Raw genomic sequence first — 22617 nt, 5'->3', positions numbered from 1 at the left:
TTCTTCAGCGTGTCGTTTTATACTGTTTTATCCCTACAAGAACAGGCCGTTTGCCTGCTTTTCGCATTGTTTCATGAGTTCTACATGATTGTACAGGAGGCTACGTTGTCACTGTGCCACTATAGCAAGCAATTTACTTAATATACTAGCTCTAGAGTTAATTACCTTTCAAAGCAAGTGTTAATACAGATGCAGTAAGGATTCAAAGTCCGCAACATAGTCAATGATTATTGGTTTCTGTGCAAGAAAAAAAAATTCTCCAGAGAAGAGATGCAACTTAACGTGCATGTAATATTTTATTCCAGCCACGGATTTAATGCTATCGTAGCAAATTCATTACGATAGCCTGCACTTTTGCTCTGTCAAATTTAATAAGAGGTAAGATAAGCTTTTGAGATGCATCGGGGAATTCACGCTTGAAAACCGACAAGAAAATGCAACTGAACGGTATCGCGTTCAGCGCAACGTTGAAACTTCGGGTACTTTGCTGTCTTGTCATTTGCCATTGCTGAGGTTGAAATAATTCAAGCTGCTCCGTAAGCGCGATTTTTGCATGCTACTCAACAAAACAAAATTGTGACGACCTCGTCGTCTGCTGGGGATCGAACACCTCCCAGCACTGACAACTCGGGAAGGCGTACGAAGCAAACGTGAAAATGCATTTTATTTGCTGCGTAGCGTGTCAAAAAACGTAGCTAAATGGGAGAATCGAATATGCGGTACAAGTTTTTTATGCTCCCTTCGTCTACGTACCGAATTCGATGATCCACGTCTCCGCGCATTGCACTTGTCGTGCGAGACGCCATTTTCCAAATCAAACCGGCGAAATAGCTCCGTTGACAGCTCTCCGCGCAATTTCGACGGAAAATCGCAGCGATCGGTGCGACGGTGCGACTGTGCGACCAACCGGTTGGTCGCAGCCGAAAATCGGGGGGTCGGCACTGCGACTGCGATTTTCATCGCAAACGACGGAAATCGCACTTCCGGTGCGACGAAAATCGCATCATGTGAAACAGGCTTAAGAGATGATTAATGACTATCAAAGTAATGATTGATTAGTGATTGGATTAAGATGAATTCGTATGTATTAAGGAGGATTAAGGTGGATTAAAGTCGATGAAGGTGCATTAGGGTGAATGAAGGTGCGTTGAGGTGCATTAAGGACGCTTATAGTGGATTAAGGTGGATTAACGTGCATGAAGAAGGATAAGGGTTTATTAAGAAGCATTAAGGTGCATTAAAAAGGGTTATGGTGAGGGCTTAAGGCTAAGGTGAATTAAAGTGAGCGAAGGAGGATTATGGTGGATTAAGGAGGATTAGGGTGGACTAAGGTAGACGAATGTGGATTCGGGTGGATTAAGGTAATTAAGGGCGATTAAGGTGGCTTAAAGTGAATGCGGAGTCATTAGGGTTGATTAAGGAGGATTAAATTACATTAAGGAGGGTTAGAGTAGATTAAGGTCGATGAAGGTGGATTAGGGTGCATTAAAGAGGGCTTTCGTGGATTATGGTGGATTAAAGCCAATGAAGTGGGATTAAGGTCGATTAATGTGGATACGGTGGATTAATGTGCATTAGGAGGATTATGGTAGACTAATCGGTCTTAATACTCAATGATCTCTAATTCACATTAGTCCATCCTAATCCAGCTTAACGCTCCTTCATCCACCTTAATCCAGCTTAATACTCCCAATCAACTTAATACAACCTACATCGCCCCTAATGCACCTTAGCCTACCCTATACTGTCTTAATCCTCCTTTATCAACCCTAATCCACCATAATCCGCCTTAATCCTCCCTAATTCACCTTAATCCCTATTCATGCACCTTAATCCAACTTAATACTGCTTAATAGTCCCAATCTACCTTAATACACCCTAATCCACCTCTATCTAGCATAATCCAGATCTATGACCCCTAATCCACCTTAATCTACTCTAATCGGTCTTAATCCTCCTTTATCAACCCTAATTCATCTTAATCCACATTAATCGACCTTAATCTCGCTTTATCCACCTTAGTCCTCCCTAATCCTTGTTCATGCACCCTAATACACCCAAATCGGACTTAATACCCGTTCATCAACCCGTTACCTTAATGCACGATAATCCGCCTTAATCCACCTCCACCCACCCTAATCTTTATTCATGCAGCCTAATCCTTCTTAATGCACTCTAATCCACTTTATTCTTGTTTAACACACTCTAATCAACCTTAATCTTCCCTAATCCACCTTATGTCAATCACCAATGATTAATTTATTAACTTGGGTAATCATTCTCTTATACAGGGGTGGACATGCTTTGGGTCACTTCTGGCTTTCCTTGGACCACGTGATACTTCCAGTTTACAACGCGACCTTGAAACATAGAGATCTAAAGCCTTTCGCCTTAACACTTAAAAAAACTCAATGTTGACTAGCTAACGCTCATCACCGGCAATACCACGGGTATACTTGCCCCTAACTTTTTCATGGTGCAAACCAGAATCTATAATGCTGCACTTCCGATCAATAACAACAGTTAGCGACGTGCGAGGTGATGGAGCCGCCCCAGAATATTAAGCATACTGAGGACAAACGCAACAAAAACACTGGTGAGCAGGCCGGAAGAATGAAAAAAAAATTCAGCATTACGGGATGCTTTGCTACGAGCTATAAGAAAGATGCCTCATCTCGCAAACAACGCCGTTCTTTGTTGGAAAAACGTTCTTGCGGCCAATGTCATGCAGCCACGGCTTCCTGCGCAAGCCGTCACGCTTTTCTTGTGGTATCATAAAACGGCATAACCGTCTTCAGGCTTCTTGCTGCAGTTATATGCGCAACATCCCGGCATAGCGCTAGCACATACAGCAGGAATCACAGCGTTGTTATGATTGGGGGCTCAATCCCATCGCTCGTGATCCGTTGTGAAGATTGAAGTCGGGCATGAATTAGAAGGTAGCTGGCCCATGCCGTCGTCCAACTTATCCACGCTTAGGACGTTGATGAAGGGAAGGACTGCTCCTCGTCGAGAACGAGGAATATGGGTTTGTTTACAGTATTTATATCAGTCTAACATGACTGTTTGAGAAAGTACAGCAGTCTAACATGACTGCTTGAGAGTGTCCTGAGCAGCCGCACAACAGCGTTTTTAAAACACTCGGTCCTCTCTCGATACAAGGTGATGCGAACGTTCGTATAGTCATCGCAAAACTAGCCGCCTCTCCGCGGCACGGTTTACACACACACACACACACACGTGTTTACGGTCCGAAACCGACACCACACGAATTTCATAGAACTCGGAGCCGTTCCGGGTAGCGCGTTGTCTTGCGTCTTGGTCGGTGCGTGGGAAGGAGGGCCCGTCGGCGTTCTCGCGGCAGCTCTCCTGCCCGCAGGAGATCAGGTCTGCTTTGTCCTGTTGCGCACAAAGCCTGCTTCGTCGAACTCCTTCAGTCACAACGCATCCTAGCTGAACCGACGGAGAGTGGAAAATGCGCGTATTGATATCGACACAAAGTCGACTTCGCCACGCCGTGGCTAGAGGTTGGCGGCGATGCTCCCGAGATGATGCTTCCACAGTCGCAACTGGTTGGCAAAACTTGCACTGCAGCTGGCCGTTCTTAACAGCGTACAACGCTCGCTACGGCGAGCTAAAGCGCCGAGCCAGCCGTGCTCAAGAGGAAAATGGCGCGAACGAAAAAGAAAAACACAGGCAATACTCAAGATCCACGCGTTTCCAAGGGCAACGGCAGGGAGACCAATCGTCGTGCAGAAAAACGGGGGCAAGACTGGTTGCCGCGGGGGAACGCGCAAGGGGCGAGGAGGAGGCGAGGAGGTCGCGCGGCGGCGGCAGAGTTCAAAGAGTGTCGCTACTTTCAAATTATCAAGGGGTTTTACAATAGCGTGCTACTCAGCGCCACCATATGCCAGAATGTCGAACTATGTAGCCAATATCTGCCGCCACGAAGTCAAACCACAAGCCCGATTCATTCTTTGATCGGAGTCAAGAAAAAAACATTGTGCTCTCGTGCACACACGAGAACACACGAAAGCACCCCACAAAGCCGGCAGAGCCCGCTGTGGATGCTACACAACTTTTGAAAAGCCGCGGGCGCACTCAGCATACCTTGCGTGCTCCTGCGTATTGTGCATATTGTCGCGTGGTAGTGACGTTGAAGAACACAGTAGCAATACTGTGAACGACAAAATTACCTTTTATTGGGCGAACCTGTGCCCACAAAACAGGCTACACTTATAGCACAACGATAGCGGCGAACACGGTCGGCGATCGTCGAAAATCTGATCAGCGGGTCAAGCGCTTCGGCTTTTATACATCAGTCGTCGAATGTTCCAGATTAACCGATGGGACACGCGTGTCTTCCACAAAGTTCTGCAGTATTCGCGTCAGGCGATGAAATCAGATAACACAAGGTTCGGCGGCAACAGACAGCGGATAGAAGCATCGATAACATTCCAGAACCTTCGGATACATGCAGGCGCATCCCGCGCTGAGCGATAACATTTGTTAGGCGGCCAAACGTGGTCGTCCCATAAAGATAAGTACACGTGTAAATACATAGTGTATATTAAAGCGATAGCGCTGTGTGGCCCGTGACATGTGTTTAGAAAAAGTTTATTTCCACAAAAGACGACGCGAGCACTAAGTCACCATGACCGTACAATTTCACCAGGATGATAACACGTACAAAGTACGAAGCATTTAATACACGCCACTTATTTAAAGAAGTGCGCGGGAGTTCCCACTCCCTAGCATATAAGCACATATGCACACGGAAACCACAGTTACACAGTAGTAATTGTAACATTATAAAAATGATATTGAGTATACACGGTGTACAGAACGGTTATGTGAAATGGTGATGTGAAAGAGGCACTTTGCACAATTTTGTAGTGTATGCACATCCCAAAGCGTCACTGCAAAATTGTGCAATGTGCATACACAAAAATATCATGCATACGAAAGCACGCACACAGATAAATTATTGGCACATACGTATTATGCACTGTGCTCAGCGATTGAAACGGGGTACTCAGACAGCATGGTGGCCGGCAGTTCTTTTGCGCCACCGTTGGACGCTGAAAACATTGAGCTGATGCACTACTGCGTACATAAAAATGAGAGTCGTTTCAATGCATCGATGCGATTCGACCGCGTAAACAATCACCCCGCACCCACCGGTGGCGTAAGGATCAACGGCCGCCATATTGTCCGAGTTCGGCGTTTCCATCGCTGAGCACTGTACATTGAACTAATACATTTGATAGCCTGACTACAAGAACCACGCTGGTCGAAAATTAAGCAGTACGCGTCCATCAGCCACCGACAAAAGCCAACTTTTGCTCTTTGTGCCTATAAATACGTATATTTGCTTGTAGCTACAAGAAATGCTTGTTGAAGCACTCCAGAGCACAAGGTTTGCTTAGCTCATTGCTCCATTTCGCGCCATGGGCAACGTCCGCACTGAGAGTGGTGAGCCAGACAGTTGGGACTGAATCGCACGCTCCGCCACCTTGCTCAGGTTCTCGTGGTTGACTCTGTTGGTCTTGTTCGCAAGTGCACAGCTTCGAAGCGAGCCAGAAGTTACTTCCATTGGTTGAAACTCTTGAGCTGACGTGCCCGCTTCTACCAATGAAACGTTAAGTTCGTCACAGTGAGCAAGCTTTTCGCTTGCTTTCCTTGTTAACTGAACACCACCACATGGTGTTCCGCTCTACGCATCACGGGTGGCGATACCTACCGTTTCCACCCGTCCTTCCTCCCTCGACCCCATTCCTGCTTCGTGGTTTGATCGTAATCATGCTGCCATCAGTAAATCGAGAATATGGCACAGATGTTATGCCATCGTCGTCCACAGGTTGTCGGTATTGGTTTCCATGAGGTTGAAATCCTGTCGTGGTCCTATCATCGTTACTATTCCTGCTTCGTCTTCCTGTTCCCTTCATGCCGTCATCGTCACGCCATCATCCCACTCGCTTTCATCGTATTGTACTCATGCCGTTGTTACGCTGTCACCATTTCTAGCATCGTCATACAGTAGTCCATATGCCATCTCACCACATCGTTGTCATATAGTCGACGTCATACAGACGACGTCACGCCATTTTCTCTTATATGCGTAGTCATCTCATTAACCTCATGCCGTCATAATGACGCTCTCGTTCCAATACCAACGTTATAGTTTCACAATATCCTCTCATCGACGCCAGGATGTTGTCGTCATACGGCCTGTCCTTGCAGAGGCACCGCCCCTGTGTATTCAAAGCCGGTGAGCACTTAAGCAGAGAAGAGGCACGTAGCACGTTAAATTAGAAATTTGCAAAACACACTTTACACAGAAACGCCATGAACGCATCAGGAAATTGAGATACACGAGCGATTCGGCTAGCTCGAGATCAGCAGGAAAACGGCTAGACCGTGCCACCGACAATTAAACAACGCATGAAGGTAATTCTTCACAAAAGAACTGGCAGTGTAGTCATCTGTGTTTGCTAATGACAAGGTAACTGCAATGCGACAAAGCAAATAAGCGTTTGCGTTGCCAATGTTAGTTTTCCTTTTGAGGGCTTATCACAATGATGTCATCAGTCAGGTAATTGAGTAACCCGCAGAGCACAATCAGCCTCCCTATATCGCTTTCATAGATTACAGAAGCGCCTTTGATTCTGTAGAGATACCAACAATCAGAGAGGCATTAAGTAATCAAAGTGTATAGTATCCTTACGTAAATATATTTGAGAATATCTAGACAGATTCCGCTGCCACCTTACTTATTCTCAAGAAAAATAGCAAGATACGTTAATTGAAGGGGTCAGACAAGTACACACAAAATCTCTAATGCTATGCTTTGCGTGCTTGGAAGGAGTATCCAAGCTATTAAAATGGGAGGCTTGATTGTGAGAGATCAACTGCGAATATCTCTGCAACCTTTGATTTGCGGGTAACATTGGCCTCTTCAGCAACCCTGTAGACCAATTATATCAAAAGATTGGAGACCTTAAAAGAGAAAGTGTAAGAGTGGGGTTGAAGATTAAGATGCAGAAGGGAAAGATAATGATCAATAGGCAGGTAAGAGAGCAAGCGTTCAGGATCACCAGTCAGCCCCCCGAGTCGATTCCCTAGGTCAATAACTCACAAGCGACCGTGACCATGAGAAGAATTAGCATGGATTGGAGAGTATACGGCAGGCATTGTCAGATCCTGAATGGAACAATACCATTATGATTGAAAAAAAAGCGTACAATCAGTTCATTTTACCGGTATTTATATAAGGGGTAGAAACTTGAGGACATGTTAAGGACCGCGCAAAAAAGGGATGGAACGGAGAACGTTATTCGTATAGTTAAGAGAAAGGAAGAGAGCTGTGTGGATCAGAGAGCAAACGGGTATAGCCGATATTCTAATTGACATTAACAGAAAGAAATGGAGCTTGGCAGGTCATGTAATGCGTAGCTTAGATAACCAGTGAACCATTAGGGTTACCGAATGGGTACCAAGAGAAGGGAAACGCAGTTGGCGACGGCAAAAGATTTGGTGTGGTGATGAAATTAAGAAATTCGCAAGCGGTAGTTGTAATCGGTTGGCACAGGACATGGGTAATTGCAGATCGCAGGCAGATGCCTTCGTCCTGCAGTGGTTATAATAATATAGGGTAATGATAATGATGAAAAAAATTCAAACATTCACGGCCAGCGACAACATAGTTTGACATCGCTGCCATTTACGATTGTGGCAACAATTCCTTTTTTTTTAATATTTTCCCTCAGTTAGTTCTTCCCGCGATAAAGAGATGGCGACGGTTGCAACGAGCCGCAATTTTTTTTGCATGTGGGCTCCTATGGAAACTTGGCTACCTGTTTACATATGCCTTGGATACGTCGGCGCTTTACCGCTGCGAAGTACTTTGGGCGGAGCGTGACTCTCTCTTTATCTTGAACTTCACTGGGAGCTAGAAGGACCAAGATGATACGTAAACGTCATCTAGAACGCGGAGAATCTGCCAATCCCGCGCTCATCGTTAAACGCCAAGCCCGGGCCAAACGTACTTCGAAACAGATTCCGGACAGACGTGCCCAGGAGACCGGCGAAGTGCTAGCAGGTCGACCAGCCACCAGGCGAACTTCGCGTCCTGTTCAGTACCATGCCCAAGAAAACGCGGAGTTGGCGAGGCAAAAAGAACAAAAAATGAGATAAACAATAAGAAAACATTCACTAAAGCAGTGACGGAAGCAGTGAGAAATGGTATGCTCACGAAATACCACGTCAGTTCATTGAACAGTGCTAGATTCTTTCTTTGCCCAATGCAGAAAAGAGGTTATGCCTTTGTCGTACTACGTCCGCCCCGCTGTCCTAGGTCTTATAACGCTGTACTTGAAGGAAATGGTATAATACGGTATTATAAAAATTAATATAGTTGAATGTTCATATAACATAAATTATATTGTTGCACTATATTTTGTTCCACTGTGTATTACTACATATATACTGTCTCAAAATGTCCGCGACAAGTTTTGATAATAATTAACGCTATTAGTTCAGGATTTCATATATTTGTTGCCGCAAAGGATGCATTCTTTCTTATTAAGTGAGTGCACAAAAGCAGGAACCCACGGCGGCCGCATTTCGATGGGGGCGAAATGCGAAAACACCCGTGTACTTAGCACCCGTAGCGGAGTCCTCCGCTACGGCGTGCCTCATAATCAGAAAGTGGTTTTGGCACGTAAAACCCCATAATTAAAAAAAAAAGCAGGAACCTCTTTTTACTCTTATGTAGCCAGGATAGCGGCTGCAGATTACGAACGTGAAAACCAGAAATAGGCCAAAATAAAAACAAGAAGAAACATACATCAAGACAAAATGTCGCGCTGGTGTACAACAGCGTTTTCAATGTACATATACGACCGAATCTTAATATACTATCACTCCTGACTGTGCTTACCACAAAGAAAGTACTGCAAGATCTGCGATCCGGGATAAGCAGCGGGAGCGGACTACATCCAACCGTCATTTTATATGAACTTGTTGCTCTGATATTAGCGTTCTCGTTGCTTACGCAAACAGAGCGAACACAAAAGCAAGAAGTAATGTCGTACGTTAGACATCATGGTCATAAGGAATGATCCAGATTACGGCAGCTCACTATACCTAGCATTATTTACGAAACTTTCACACAAAGCACTTGGCGATATCGAAATAGTATGCCGATAATTCAATAATTTGACAGGAACATGCGTTCCGTACCTTCTTATTTCTTCACCATGCAAATTATGCTGGTCATCCTATGGATGACGGATGTGGAAATTGGTTTGAATATCATTACCGCATTTGGCGCATTCCTTCTCACCGGCCCGACATTGGTTGTATTTGAAATGCTTGGTATTTAGTTCTTCGAACAAATAATGAGCGAGCCATTATTCAATAAGCTTGGAAACATTTATTGATTCCAGGAAGGTGAAGATCACAAGTAAATAATCGAATATTATACACAATAAACAGCGGACAACGCCTTGTTCAATGTCCCTTGCTGATTTTCTTTGATAATTTCTCTACCATTTTTTTTCTGGTCTGGTTCCATGCACTGATCCTAAATGGAGAAATATTATTAGGGAACTGACTTCTAATATACTTCAGGCTTCTTGTACCCGCAGAATCGCATGCAGTCCACAGGCGACTCGAAATTGTTGCCGTTGCTGTGGCATCCTCCATAAACGAAGGGACGGCAAGAGTTGGTCTCCTGGTCGTAGTAGAACCGATGGAAGGAGCCCAGGCAAGGACCCGGATGCGGTAGTTTTCGGCACACGGCTGTAAAAATAACCACATTGTCCAAAACCTTTGCAGAGCATAGCAGCAGACTGCAGTAATAAGAATGCAGTAGGCTAAAATAGTTTAGATCATCGCATTGCAAAACGCGTTTCGACTAGACGAAGTCCTGCCCTTCAGGAATTACTGTAAGTATATACAATGACCAGGTGCAACATATAGTTCGTTTATGTTGTTTAAAAAATGAAAATTAAAACCTGCAGCGATGTAATTTTACTGAAAGTAGTATCATTCTGCACACATCCAATACGCCATCAGTGCTAGCCATAATATTACAATAGCGAAGTAGCTGTACGCCCACAGATATGTTTGGAAAGCAAGCCTTTTGTTTCCAAGTAAAGTATTGTGTTCCTACAATCCTGTCTGCCTCACTTCGCTATATTCAGATATTTGATCGCGTGATTAATTGAGTACTTCTGAGAAAAAAAGCACTAGGGGACAAAGAGAACAAAAGCTGCCTGAATTTGCCAACCATGTGTTCATCCGTGTTACCAATGTAGGCGTCATCAGCAACGCGGAACTTTTGGATGGCTAGGGGGAAAATTAGATGGAACGAAACTTCTCTTAGTATGCATGCAAAAATCTACTACCTTGTGGTGGCAGTGGTGAACATACCCCCTAAATACAATAATTACCGCGAGGCCTATGAAGAAATTTGACAACTATGGCACATCATATCTCCTATGAAGCAATCACGCTAAAGTACTTTGAATATACCAAAGCATAACTTTGACGTGTGCGCCTTAAACCTGCACAACATTCATTAGTGCCGCTTTGATTACCAGAGGTATAATCAGTCAACTCATTTACAAAAATAAAACGGTCGCTCACGTTTGCCCGTTAAGCATGTCTCTTCGCACTTCTCTTGCGTCAGGTATTGGTTCTCATTACCGGCACTGCCTCCGTAATAGAACCTTTCGCATTTTCCAGTCTCCTTGTTGAACCACCACCACGGCGTCCCAGCTGTGATAGTTGTGGCTTCTCAAAGTTTGTCGCCGCTGCAGAAAAAACAATAGTTCTAATATTCAGCTACTTGGTGCATCGTGGTGATTTATTTCACACACTTTCCAGGACTGTGCGTGCAGAACGCATTGTTAGGCGCAGACCATCTACGGCTCACCAAGGTACCTCCGGGTCATCTGTGTATCATTTTAATGACACGTGAAGCAAATATGCACAACCTCTACTATTATAATAAAATACTTGACGTGTTCTGTTTTGTTTCATTATTATTTCAAGCTACTTCGGCTCGCAATCTGCCATAGACATTGGAAAGGCTGACTCCATATACGCGGCCTTTCAGGAAACTAACTAGGAAGTGAAGTGAAATAGATGCTCGGCCTGATTTTATGGAGGATTTTAGCTTATTATGAAAATCTAATAGTATCATGCTCCTTTCCAGCTTTTGTTAAGCAGAATATTGGGCAAGTAATATTACATCATGTATAATATTTTGTTCTAACATTTTCCTGCATTGAACCGGTCTGTAATAATACGCCTACTTCTGTGCACATGAGTGCCATTGCTGTCCTCAACGCAAACGCAATATGGAACCTTTTAGTTCGTGAGTTGTATTCTTAACCTAACACATGACACATGGGAACGGTCACACACTTGTATATATTGCAGCAAACTTAAACAGTAAATGCCCCAGAGATATACGGGGCTTGTCGTAAACTTACCAAGTGCTGTGCAAAGGAGCGCTAGGAAAACGTACAGCTTCATTTTGAGCAAGGCCGTGTTGGTTGTGATGATAATTTGCGGACTGGGTCTCGCTTTTATGCAACGCCGAACAATGGGACGCGACGGATGTTCTAGAATAATTTTATCTATCATTCCAAGACTGACATGATAACGAATACACCTCCTTCATGCCTTTGCGATCGGCAGGAATGAATAGAGATATTAAGCGAGAACAATGGTGTTCGCTAAAGTTACTCATTTTTCAATTACATCATTTTCTTCATGGCATCACTTGTGTTGCAACTAGTAGGCTAAATCATGGATGGTTCATAGAAGAATACTGATTTCAACTTTGTTGCCAGCAACTTTCTCGAACGGTTCTAAAGAAATCATCTAAATTAGAGGTGATTTTTTGGCAAAACCTTTAGCTTCACGAATAACTGTTGTGAATAAATTTAGTTGTTGATTAAACGGCCGGAGAACTCAGCGCATACATATTGTTACATGTGCTAGTGGCGTTCTCGCACTATCTTGCGTCTAAATTCGCTCAAACTGAAGAGAATGTACTCGCCAGCACTTCACAGCAACGCAGATATATTTCTTTATATGTATTTCTTTTACTTTGCAAGTAATCGGCGTTAGAGCTGTCTTTTCAAAAAGCAAGTAGAAAGAGGCGCATACGCTGAGCGCCTAAATTTGCAAGGTCACAAAACTAAGGAAATGTCTTCAGGCCTGAGCGAGTGCCTTACTCCTCAAAGACACATTAGGAGTGAGCGGCGGGTGCGGTGCACCTCACAATTTATGCACGAATCTACTAACACAGCTTCCCTAACACAATTCCCAATTAAAGTCATCTCCCTCTTGCCACCAACTACGGTTCCTCCATGCGAACCCGTAACGTGGCTTATAAGCAATGGCGTTGAATTGCAGATAACGAGGTCGCGGATTTAACACCGAACGTGGTGGCCAAATTCTAATGGGGACGCAATAGAAGTACGCCCGCGCACCGTGCATTCGTAACAATTAAGGAACACCGAGTTTGTCAAATCTATCTCGACTCCTTCGCTACATAGATTTCTTTACACCACTTTTTAGGTTCATGACCGTAAACACCACGCTCGATTACTTTCACCTGTTTATAAAAAAAAAAAAGAGAGTGCTGATATCAAGGCTTCACGTAATCCATGCGCCATAGTGCACGCAATGTGAATATAACTCACAACATTGGGGACGCAAGCATTAGGCATGTGGACTAGGGCACCACAGTCGCATGTCAAACCTTCCACCCTTTGCAAATTTCGGTTCTTTGCTCATAGGGTCCCGGTCACCATAACTACAACACACCACAACAATCATAAGGTTCCTCAAGGCGGACGAGGCCTACATGTATATTGTATGCGCTCAATGTATGACAGCTTAGACAACTTTGAACTGAAGAGCAGTGTGCGTATCAAGCAGTGTGAGTATCGAAACACACCTAGCTGTAGAGAAATGAAGACAGTCATCAGATCGCATGTATATGGATTATCCATCCGAGAACCATGAATTGAACGCGAATGAGATGCCTCTGAAATAGATACACATTCGACGGAGATGCGCAGTTACGTTGACTCCGTCCAAAACTTACACGAGCGGAAGGTCAACTCAGCAGAATCCTTTCCTCAGTGCTGCGTTGATTTATTTCCTGTGCTAGGCATTCGCTGAATATCTCCTGTACATGATAGTGGAGGCGTTATTCTAATAGTGCGAGCCGAAGATATGTCTAGATATGCCTACTAGCTCAATTACATTGCACCAATCACTGTGCGTGCTCACCGTGACGTCACTCCGCTCCGCACGGCCTACCCTCCTTATTCCAGCCTTGAAGAGTGGGTTAATGCACGTGTGGATTAACGATCAGATAAGTTCCTTTGTTCTCATCTACTAGGACGTACGGCCCAATTGCGCACTATGTTATAAACTAAGAATTTAGAACCCTGAGTCATACCTCGAGTAGAGTGCTTACTATACTGTCTAATAAATGAACTTTCTAATGTAGCTCGTGAAATCAATTTTTCTCCTCTCTGAAACCCACTTCCCTCTCCCCAGTGTAGGGTAGCAACCGGGTGCCACCTGGTGTGGCCTCCTGTTTGTCCTGTTTTCGTTTTCTCTGTCTCCGGCAATAATGTAGCAATAACGGCATTAATCGGTGCGCGTTTCGCTAGATGAAGATTTTGATAGGAACAAACAACTCCTCCATGCGAGCTATCAGCATGGTAGTGAGGGAAAAAATTCACCAACGAATACGACACTCTCTAATGCTAATTTAGAAGGCAAATGATTCATGAACCCCCTCAATAAAGTGTTTATAGCCATGAATATTGCTAGTAAATGTATAGAACAATTAAATATAGCCCCTCGCTTCGCTTGGGCACTATTTCTGGTGTATTACATAAGAGCACGTGAAGCCTAGAAAAATATGATTCAGAACGCGAAACTCATGGCGATGTTTCTTAAGGCAAAACTTGTATTTGCCTATATATTGCCCCCTGGTGCTTTGAGCCAGCGAACAATCAGCATTGCGTGCCCAGCAAAACGGCGAAGAAGACGACGAAGTCGAAGATCCCGCACCAGCTGGAGAACCATCGCTCAGTGCTTGGTATTTTTCGTCTCTGGCTGATCGTACTGTCACTTACTCTTGTGTTAGCGCGTGACAAACGGGTGGAGGTGCGGGGTAATCTAATCTATGCACCACACCCCTCCGAGCAGCAGGAGCTCCAGCCCCGTACTGGTGGTTACGCCTGTACACCGCGCCAGCAGAAGGATCCGTTGACAAGCCTCTGAGTTTGGACTCCTCCCAGAGAAAATGGCAGCTCCGACCACGCCAACAGGTATGGAAGGCCCAACGCCGATTCATTGTACGCTACTGAATCCGCGAACGCCAAATCCCTTCCACGGCGCCATACATGAGGACGTTGAAGATTGGCTGGTCCACTATGAACGTGTTGCCGCGTTCAACAAGTGGGATGACGCAGAGAAACAGAAAAACGTATATTTCAGCCTTAGAGATGGTGCACGTGTTTGGTACGAGAACCGTGCAGATGCCCTAAATTCATGGGCAGAATTCAAACGCCGGATTCTTGAGACGTATGCGAGCGAGCTGAGCGTGATCTCCAGTCCCGTATACAAATGCCGAACGAAGGTGTCGCAGTGTATGTCGAAGACATGACGCGTCTCTTTCGACGTGCCGACCCCAGCATGTCGGAAGAAAAGAAGGTGCGGTACCTGATGCGCGGAGTGAAAGAGCAGCTGTTCGGCGGTCTCGTGCGCAGTCCTCCCAAGACTGTGTCAGAATTTTTTTCTGAGGCCGTCACCATGGAACACAAGCTTCGGCAGCGGGCACCATCATACGAACGCCAAGTGAACGCTGCCTCACCTACGGACTTTTTCGGAGCTCTCGGGGGCCACGTCGATTTCTTTCGAGAGCTCATTCGTTCCGCAATCCGCGAAGAACTCCAGAAGCTGTCGGTACCCTCACAGCCGACGCTCAACTCCTTGTCCAGCGTTCTCCGTGACGAAGTCCTGCAAGCGCTAAGAGAACCACCCTTCAACACAGAAGCTCGACCGCTAAAAACTGACAGCTCCCGTATGTCGTATGCGCAAGCTTTGAGGCAACCTGCCCCACCTCCCTCCCCGCTTCGCACCGCGTGCCCGGCCATGCTAGGACCAGTCCAAGCGGCCTCGTATTGCCAGGACCACCGGCAGGCCCCAAGGAAATCAGACGTGTGGCGGGCACCTGATCGCTGTCCCCTTTGCTTCCACTGTGGCGAAGCTGGGCACGTCTACCGACAGTGCTCCTATCGAGAGCTCGGACTACGCGGATTTTCAGCAAACTCGCCGCGACCTAGGTTCGGCGAGCGTCCTCCTGAAATTGAACAATACGTTGCCCAGCAGTGCGGATCCACGTCAACTCGCCACCAGTCACGCTCCCCTTCGCCGCGGCGGTTTTCTCCGACTCGCATGTACCTATTCGAGCATGGTGCAGGGTCGGTCGCCCAGCCCGCGCCGGGAAAACTAACCACAGCGGCCTTCGGGGGCGAGGCCGCTCAGTCTGGACGTGCTCAAGGACCCCCACTGACGCGTACGCGGACCGACGATACATCGACGACGACAGTACCTGCTGATTACAGAAAAAGAATTTTCTTGGACATTCCTGTACTGCTCGACGGTCGTGAATTGACTGCCTTAGTGGACACTGGAGCGGATTATTCTATAATCAGCGAAAAACTGGCCACCCTTTGAAGAAAGTGACGACGCCTTGGAATCAAACGCCAGTTCGTACAGCTAGCGGGCACATCGTCACCCCACTCGGCATGTGCACGGCAAGAATACAGATTCGCGGCTCTACGTTTGTTGCCAGCTTGAGCATTCTCCCTCAGTGTTCTCGAGACCTAATCATCGGCATGGACTTTCTCAGGGAGCACGGAGCTATCATCGACATTCGACAACGCCTAGTCACTTTCTCGACAAAGAGCGCCGCAGCGACGACCAACACCATCCACCCTCGAGCATCTCTTCGTGTCATCGACGACGCTGTCACGTTACCACCGCGTGCAAGTGTCGTAGTTCAGGTGGCATGTGACAGACTCTTACACGGTGAAGCGGTCGCAGAAAGCAATCGCTCTCTCCTGCTTTCTCAAGGTGTTTGCGTAGCAAGAAGCCTTATTGATCTCCATGATAGCCACTGTGAGGTTCTTGTCACGAACTTCAGCTACGAACACCGGCACCTTTTCCCCGGTACTGCCATCGCCTACGCCGACCCGATCGCCGATGTCACTGAGTGTTTTGTTTCCGAGGCAATCGACAATGCTGAACCATCTATACGCAACGTCGACATTAGTCCAACGCTTCCTGAAGAGACCAAACAACCCCTACGCGAGCTGTTGCTCGAGTTCCACTCTTGCTTTGCACGGTCGTCGAAAATACGTCAAACGTCGATTACGAAACACCGTATCATCACCTATGACGACGTGCCCCCCATACGGCAACAGCCTTATCGTGTTTCCCCCACCCAACTACATTCGATTCAAACGCAGGTGAAGGAAATGCTTCAAGACGGCGTAATACAGCCTTCATGCAGTCCCTGGTCATCGCCAGTCGTTCTCGTTAAAAAGAAAGATGGCACGCTTCGGTTTTGTGTTGACTATCGGAAGCTAAACAACGTCACAAAGAAAGACGTGTGCCCGTTCCTCGTGTCGACGATTCTCTGGATAGACTGAGGCGCGCGAAGTATTTCTCCTCTATCGATCTGAAAAGTGGCTACTGGCAAATTGAAGTAGATGAGCGGGACCACGAGAAAACTGCGTTTGTGACTCCGGACGGCCTTTACGAATTTAGAGTACTCCCTTTCGGCCTCTGTTCCACGCCAGCCACATTCCAGGGAATGATGGATAAAGTTCTCGCTGACCTCAAATGGAACAGCTGCCTCGTCTATCTCGATGATGTCGTTATCTTTTCGGAGACATTTGACGAGCACCTTCGACGCCATCGGAATGTGCTCGAAGCCATTCGATCGGCTGACCTTACACTCAAGCCAGAGAAATGCCATTTCGGTTACGAGGAACTGAAGTTCCTTGGTCACGTCGTGAGCGCGGCAGGTGTTCGGCCCGATCCCGAGAAGACTGATGCCGTAGCTGCTTTTCCCACTCCAACCGTCAAGAAAAGTGTTTGACGGTTTTTGGGCTTGTGTGCCTATTATCGACGCTTCATTGAAAATTTTTCGAAGATTGCAGAGCTGCTATTTCGCCTTACACGTGACGACGTGCCATTCCTCTGGACTGATGAACAACAGACTGCCTTTGCGGAGCTACAACGTCGATTGTCTTCTCCTCCCGTGCTCGGTCATATTGATGAGGATGCTGACACAGAAGTACGCACTGACGCCAGCAATATCGATCTCGGAGCTATCCTGGTGCAACGGCAAGACGGAACTGAACGAGTTGTCGCCTACGCGAGCCGCACTCTGTCATGGGCAGAGTGCAATTATTCCACCACAGAGAAGGAGTGCCTCGCGGTTATTTGGGCTACTACAAAGTTTAGACCGTATCTCTACGGGCGGCCATTTAAAGTTGTGACCGGTCATCACGCTTTGTGCTGGTTGATCAACCTCCGAGACCCTTCTGGACGATTGGCACGTTGGAGTCTGCGACTCCAGGAATTTAACATCACCATTGTATACAAGTCAGGTAGGAAACATGAAGATGCTGACACGCTATCAAGAGCACCTGTTGAATTTCAGAATCCTGACGAGGAAGACGACAGCACCTTCCTGGGAGCCCTCAGCAGACCGGACCTGCTCGCTCAACAACAGCGCCCATTCCTCGCCCACTTTCGCGAGGGTTGTCGTCATTTTGCCTTCGAGAGGGCGTCTTATACAAAAGAAACACAGGTGCCGGCGACAAACCACATCCTCTAGTAGTGCCTCAAGCCCTTCGCGACGACATCCTATTAGCCTGCCACGACGAGCCGACTTCTGGTCACTTGGGTTACTCAAGGACTCTGGACAGGGTACGGCAACTGTACTACTGGCCTAGACTGCCTGCTTGCGTCAAACGCTACGTGAAAGGATGCCGTGAATGCCAGCGCCGAAAGTCACCACCCTTCAAGCCTGCAGGCCTTCTACAACCCATCGACCCTCCGCGTACGCCGTTTGATCAAGTTGCAATGGACCTTCTTGGATCATTTCCCTTGTCTTCCTCCGGCAATAAGTGGATCCTTGTCGAAACTGATTACTTGGTGCGTTACGCTGAGACGAAGGCACTACCACGCGGGACAGCATCTGAAGTTGCCCAGTTTTTTTATGCATCACATTGTGCTTCGGCATGGCGCACCATCATTCATCATCACTGACCGGGTGACGGCATTTACGGCGAAGCTTCTGGACGACATCTTGAAGTTGAGTTACACGAGTCATCGAAAGACCACTGCATACCATCCTCAGACTAACGGATTGACAGAAAGACTGAACAAAACACTGGCAGACATGCTCTCTATGTACGTCGATGTGCAGCACAAAACGTGGGACGAAATCCTGCCGTACGTAACGTTTGCGTACAATACTGCGACACAGGAAACTACACGATTTACGCCGTTTCGCCTCGTTTATGGTCGAGATGTTCAAACTATGCTAGACGCCATTATTCCATATGAAGACATCGATCAGCTCGACCAGTTAGCTCTTGACGTCGAGGAGTACATTCAGCGTGCCGAGGAAGCACGTCAACTGGCCCGTGTCCACATAAGACAGCAGCAGTGTACAGATGCCATAAGGTACAATCTTCACCATCGACAAGTTACCTATGAGCCTGGTGACCAAGTTTGGGTTTGGACCCCCATTAGACGGCGAGGCCTCAGCGAGAAACTCCTGAGCAAGTACTTCGGACCATACACAGTACTAAGGCGTGTAAGCGACGTGAACTATGAGGTGGTTCCAGACGGAGACCTACCATCGCCCAAGCGCCGTTTACCACGCGCAGAGACTGTACATGTCGTCCGCCTCAAGCCGTATTTTGCACGGTGATGTTAAGTCTACTGGTGAAACAAACTATTGTTTTTTTGCTGTCGTAGCGTCGTCCTCCAAGGAACTGCGAAGTGTTTTTTTTCTGTTCCCGACGACAGAACCCATTTTTTTCGCATCGTGTGCATGCCGGTATGTGTGCAAGCGTTTCCCCCTTTTTTTATGCCTTACCTAATGTGCGTACTTTCCATGTACGTCTTGTGTTTGGGCATCGAGTCGATGCTTCATAGGGAGCGGGAATAATGCCACCTGGTGTTTTGAGCCAGCGAACATTCAGCATTGCGTGCCCAGCAAAACGGCGAAGAAGACGACGAAGTCGAATATCCCGCACCAGCTGGAGAACCATCGCTCAGTGCTTGGTATTTTTCGTCTCTGGCTGATCGCACTGTCACTTACTCTTGTGTTAACGCGTGACAATATCGTAGCTGCAGGGCGCTGCCGAGACAATTGTTATATCGGGGTATACATTTGTGCGTCTATTTGTGAAGGCCAAAGGAACTACTAGGCAAGTGCCTTATACAAAACCTGTAGAGCCGTCTCTTAACACGCGGATCTGTGAAGTGCATGGTTAATTATATTTACGGGTTAATTGATTTGCGTTATTTTCTTTAATTTTGCCACTCAGTATTTGATATTCCGTATGTGCACATTCTTGAACAATCCTACCTAATGGGCTTGATAACGCTGGAGTTCCTACTAAACCTGTACATTCAAATGGACTCGCAGATGTACCTAAAACGAAGATTTGTTAATGTAATGGCGGCAGATGTTTCATGGACTCTTCGCTATATTTATTTAGGCATTAGGTATCTGCCACTGGCGGTGCGCCCGTTCTTGACAAATCTTTCAAAATGCGTATGACCCACTGAGACACAAGAAGTACAGCAACACTGGATATTCCTTGATAAGTGTCGTACTTTCCTTGCCCACAGCTCTCATCAATATCCTTGCCTCGACAAGGATCGCCTAGTGGCACCGCTGCGTAGGCTACTTAAACTTTGCATCCGCCTTGATCAGAGTTAGTGTTGCGGCATAGCTTAATAACGAAGTTGTCCAAGAGCGAAAAATTGCATGACATTAAAGTTGTGGCCACAGTGGTAGATACACATAAATATGTCAGGAGATTGTGCGCTGCGTAGCAGCGCCCAATCTCCTGGACGCAGTTCTGTGAACTCTGTGAACTGATAGCAGTTCACAGAATGGCACGCATCAGAGTAATGGAAAAATATTTGTGTCATCGCACAACTAAAGCTCTGCCTTGCCTAACTTACTCCAAGCGCGTTGGTTTTTTCATTTCTTTTTGCTGGTTTCTAGCTCATCGGGGAGATAAGGTGAGCGAATACGTGACGTTAATCTAATATTAAGAAGTATTTTTTCCGCGTTTCACAAAGAGTATGGGTACGTCAGGGAGTTTCTTTCATGTATTTATTGAGGGAAGGAGGCAAAACGTCTGCATTAACATTGACAATTGGTAGAAGCAATGGAAATGTCGCTTTGACACGTTTTATGTTTTTTGTAAAAAGAAGTACCGAGCAAAATTGATTTAGAAAAGCTGTGAGTACCCTTCTGTTCCTCCGAATATCACACAAAATATACCAAACAGCATATGTTTTCTAACAAACAGCACGAACAGAGCTTGTACTTAGCTTTTCACAACGAAGTGCTCTGCAGGCTTAGTTGGCTGCAATGATGCCGTAATATTTTTTTTTCTTCAAGCAGTGTTGCACCATGGCGTCATTAGTCAGCATGCATTGTAATGTTCTCACAGAAAGAATTGACGACACACGAATAGACGGAGCAATTATTTACTTGGCAAACTTGTGCCCTGTGCTCAAGAAGAAGCTCTATGCCGGTGTTGAGGCAAGCAACGTCAAAATCATCGCATCGAAATGGCTCAGCGATGCGCAGCCCTGCATTTCATAGAGTCCACTTTGACCAAATGGAACCATCGAAGTGCGTTTAGAATCTTCACACAGAAAAAATAAGGTGCATTGCGAGCACAGAAAAGAAGACAACGCATTGCAAGGCAGAAAATAGGGTATCGCTGTGGGTCACCGTCCGTACGCAGTGGTTAAAAAGACTCCCAGTGGACAATTGCAGGTGCACGACACAGAAAGATACAAGACTTCGCGCGGTATAAATCCTGTTCAGCCAGCCTCAGAAACTGGTTGCGAATATCAGCAATGTCACTCAACGGGGTCAATACACCTGATTCAGAGCGGAAATGCAACGTGCCTTTATCAGGTGAATAGCACACAATAGCCGCTTATGAAGACTGGACTACTAGAGGAAGTATCGCTGAGGCACACCGACAGGATACTGGGAATGTAGATAATGTCGTCTATTTTTGTTCTGTGCATTATTATATGAATATACAAAGCTTGGTAACATAAGTATGCTGCTCCGTATTCAGGATTGAGATACTGAGTGAAAAAGCGCAAAAGCCTCACCATCGCCGATTGTTCCTTTTTGAATGGTCACCGAGCGAATGTGATTGTACCGTGGAAATGGTACCGTATTAGTAAAATGAGAAACCCGTCTGCGCTACGCAAAATCTCAAAATATTGCCATCTACGTAATAGCGATAAAGTGCTTTCAATAGCCTTCTTGGTGATAATAGTTAGGCGAATACATACCCAGGGCAATAGCGAAATGCGATAAGAGAAACACGTGCAGCCAAATAATCTGCAATCTGTTCAAGCCTAACTATCAGCTTACGACCAAGCACCGGTCGGCAGTCCTATGCTGTCTTGAGCGATACTTGGAGAATTTGCCACCGGAATGTTGGATCACTGGAAAGAAATCAATTTCTTGGCGGTGCTGCTAAACAATGGATAACATATTTTCTTGAAGGTGCCATATAACTGTATTTCACTGTGTTAATTTCGCGGCGTTTAGTGCTAATTATTTCCGAAATTTTCTGCGAGTAGATGCGTGTGCTTTTTTTCTTTTCTTTGTATTTTGTCGTCTTTTGCTATCTTGTCATAAAACAAATGTGTAGTCATAGGGCAAGGCAGGCTCGCTCAACCTCTCCACCTATCAACAAAAATGCTCTCACTAAGGGGTGCATGTGTTGATTATGGTGAAACTCAAGAAAAAACAATAACAATGAAGGGAACAGTGAAGGGGAAGAGAAATGCAGCCATAATGAAGCACAGAGCTCTATGGGGTTACAATAGGTACGAGGTGTTCCTGGGTATGTGGAAAGGTGTAACGGTTCCAGACTTACTTTTGGAAATGTTTTTTTTTCTTTTAAATCATGTTGCAATCCGGGACTCGACAACAAAAGGTCAGTGGTGCGCCTCGCATTGGACGATCACGGGAAGAATACAAATGAAGCTTTGCAGGGTTATGTGGGCTGGACTAATTTTGAAGTGAGGGAAGCTAGCAGTAAAATTGATCATGCAATACGACTGAGGAATATGGAAGAAAGTTAATGGGCTGGGAGACTGTTGAGGTATCTGTACATGAAAAACATTGATTCACAGTGGAGGAAAAGAACTAGAGAGCTTAGCAGCAAGTATACGGCCTGTAGGGTGGGCAACGCAGCAACAAAG

General features: G+C 46.1%; 1 long non-coding RNA gene across 1 annotated transcript; it reads right to left on the bottom strand.

Annotated features, from left to right (window-relative positions):
* Positions 1–9413: 9413 nt before the first annotated feature.
* LOC129385486 (uncharacterized) lies at positions 9414–10795 on the bottom strand. Its single transcript, XR_008612995.1, has 2 exons — positions 10654–10795; positions 9414–9804 (listed from the first exon to the last, which is right to left on the bottom strand). It is a non-coding gene; the product is annotated as an uncharacterized lncRNA (long non-coding RNA).
* Positions 10796–22617: the final 11822 nt, after the last annotated feature.

This window comes from Dermacentor andersoni, chromosome 7 (assembly GCF_023375885.2).
Source record: "Dermacentor andersoni chromosome 7, qqDerAnde1_hic_scaffold, whole genome shotgun sequence".
NCBI lineage: Eukaryota > Metazoa > Arthropoda > Arachnida > Ixodida > Ixodidae > Dermacentor > Dermacentor andersoni.
This window is presented reverse-complemented; position numbering and strand designations above follow the sequence as displayed.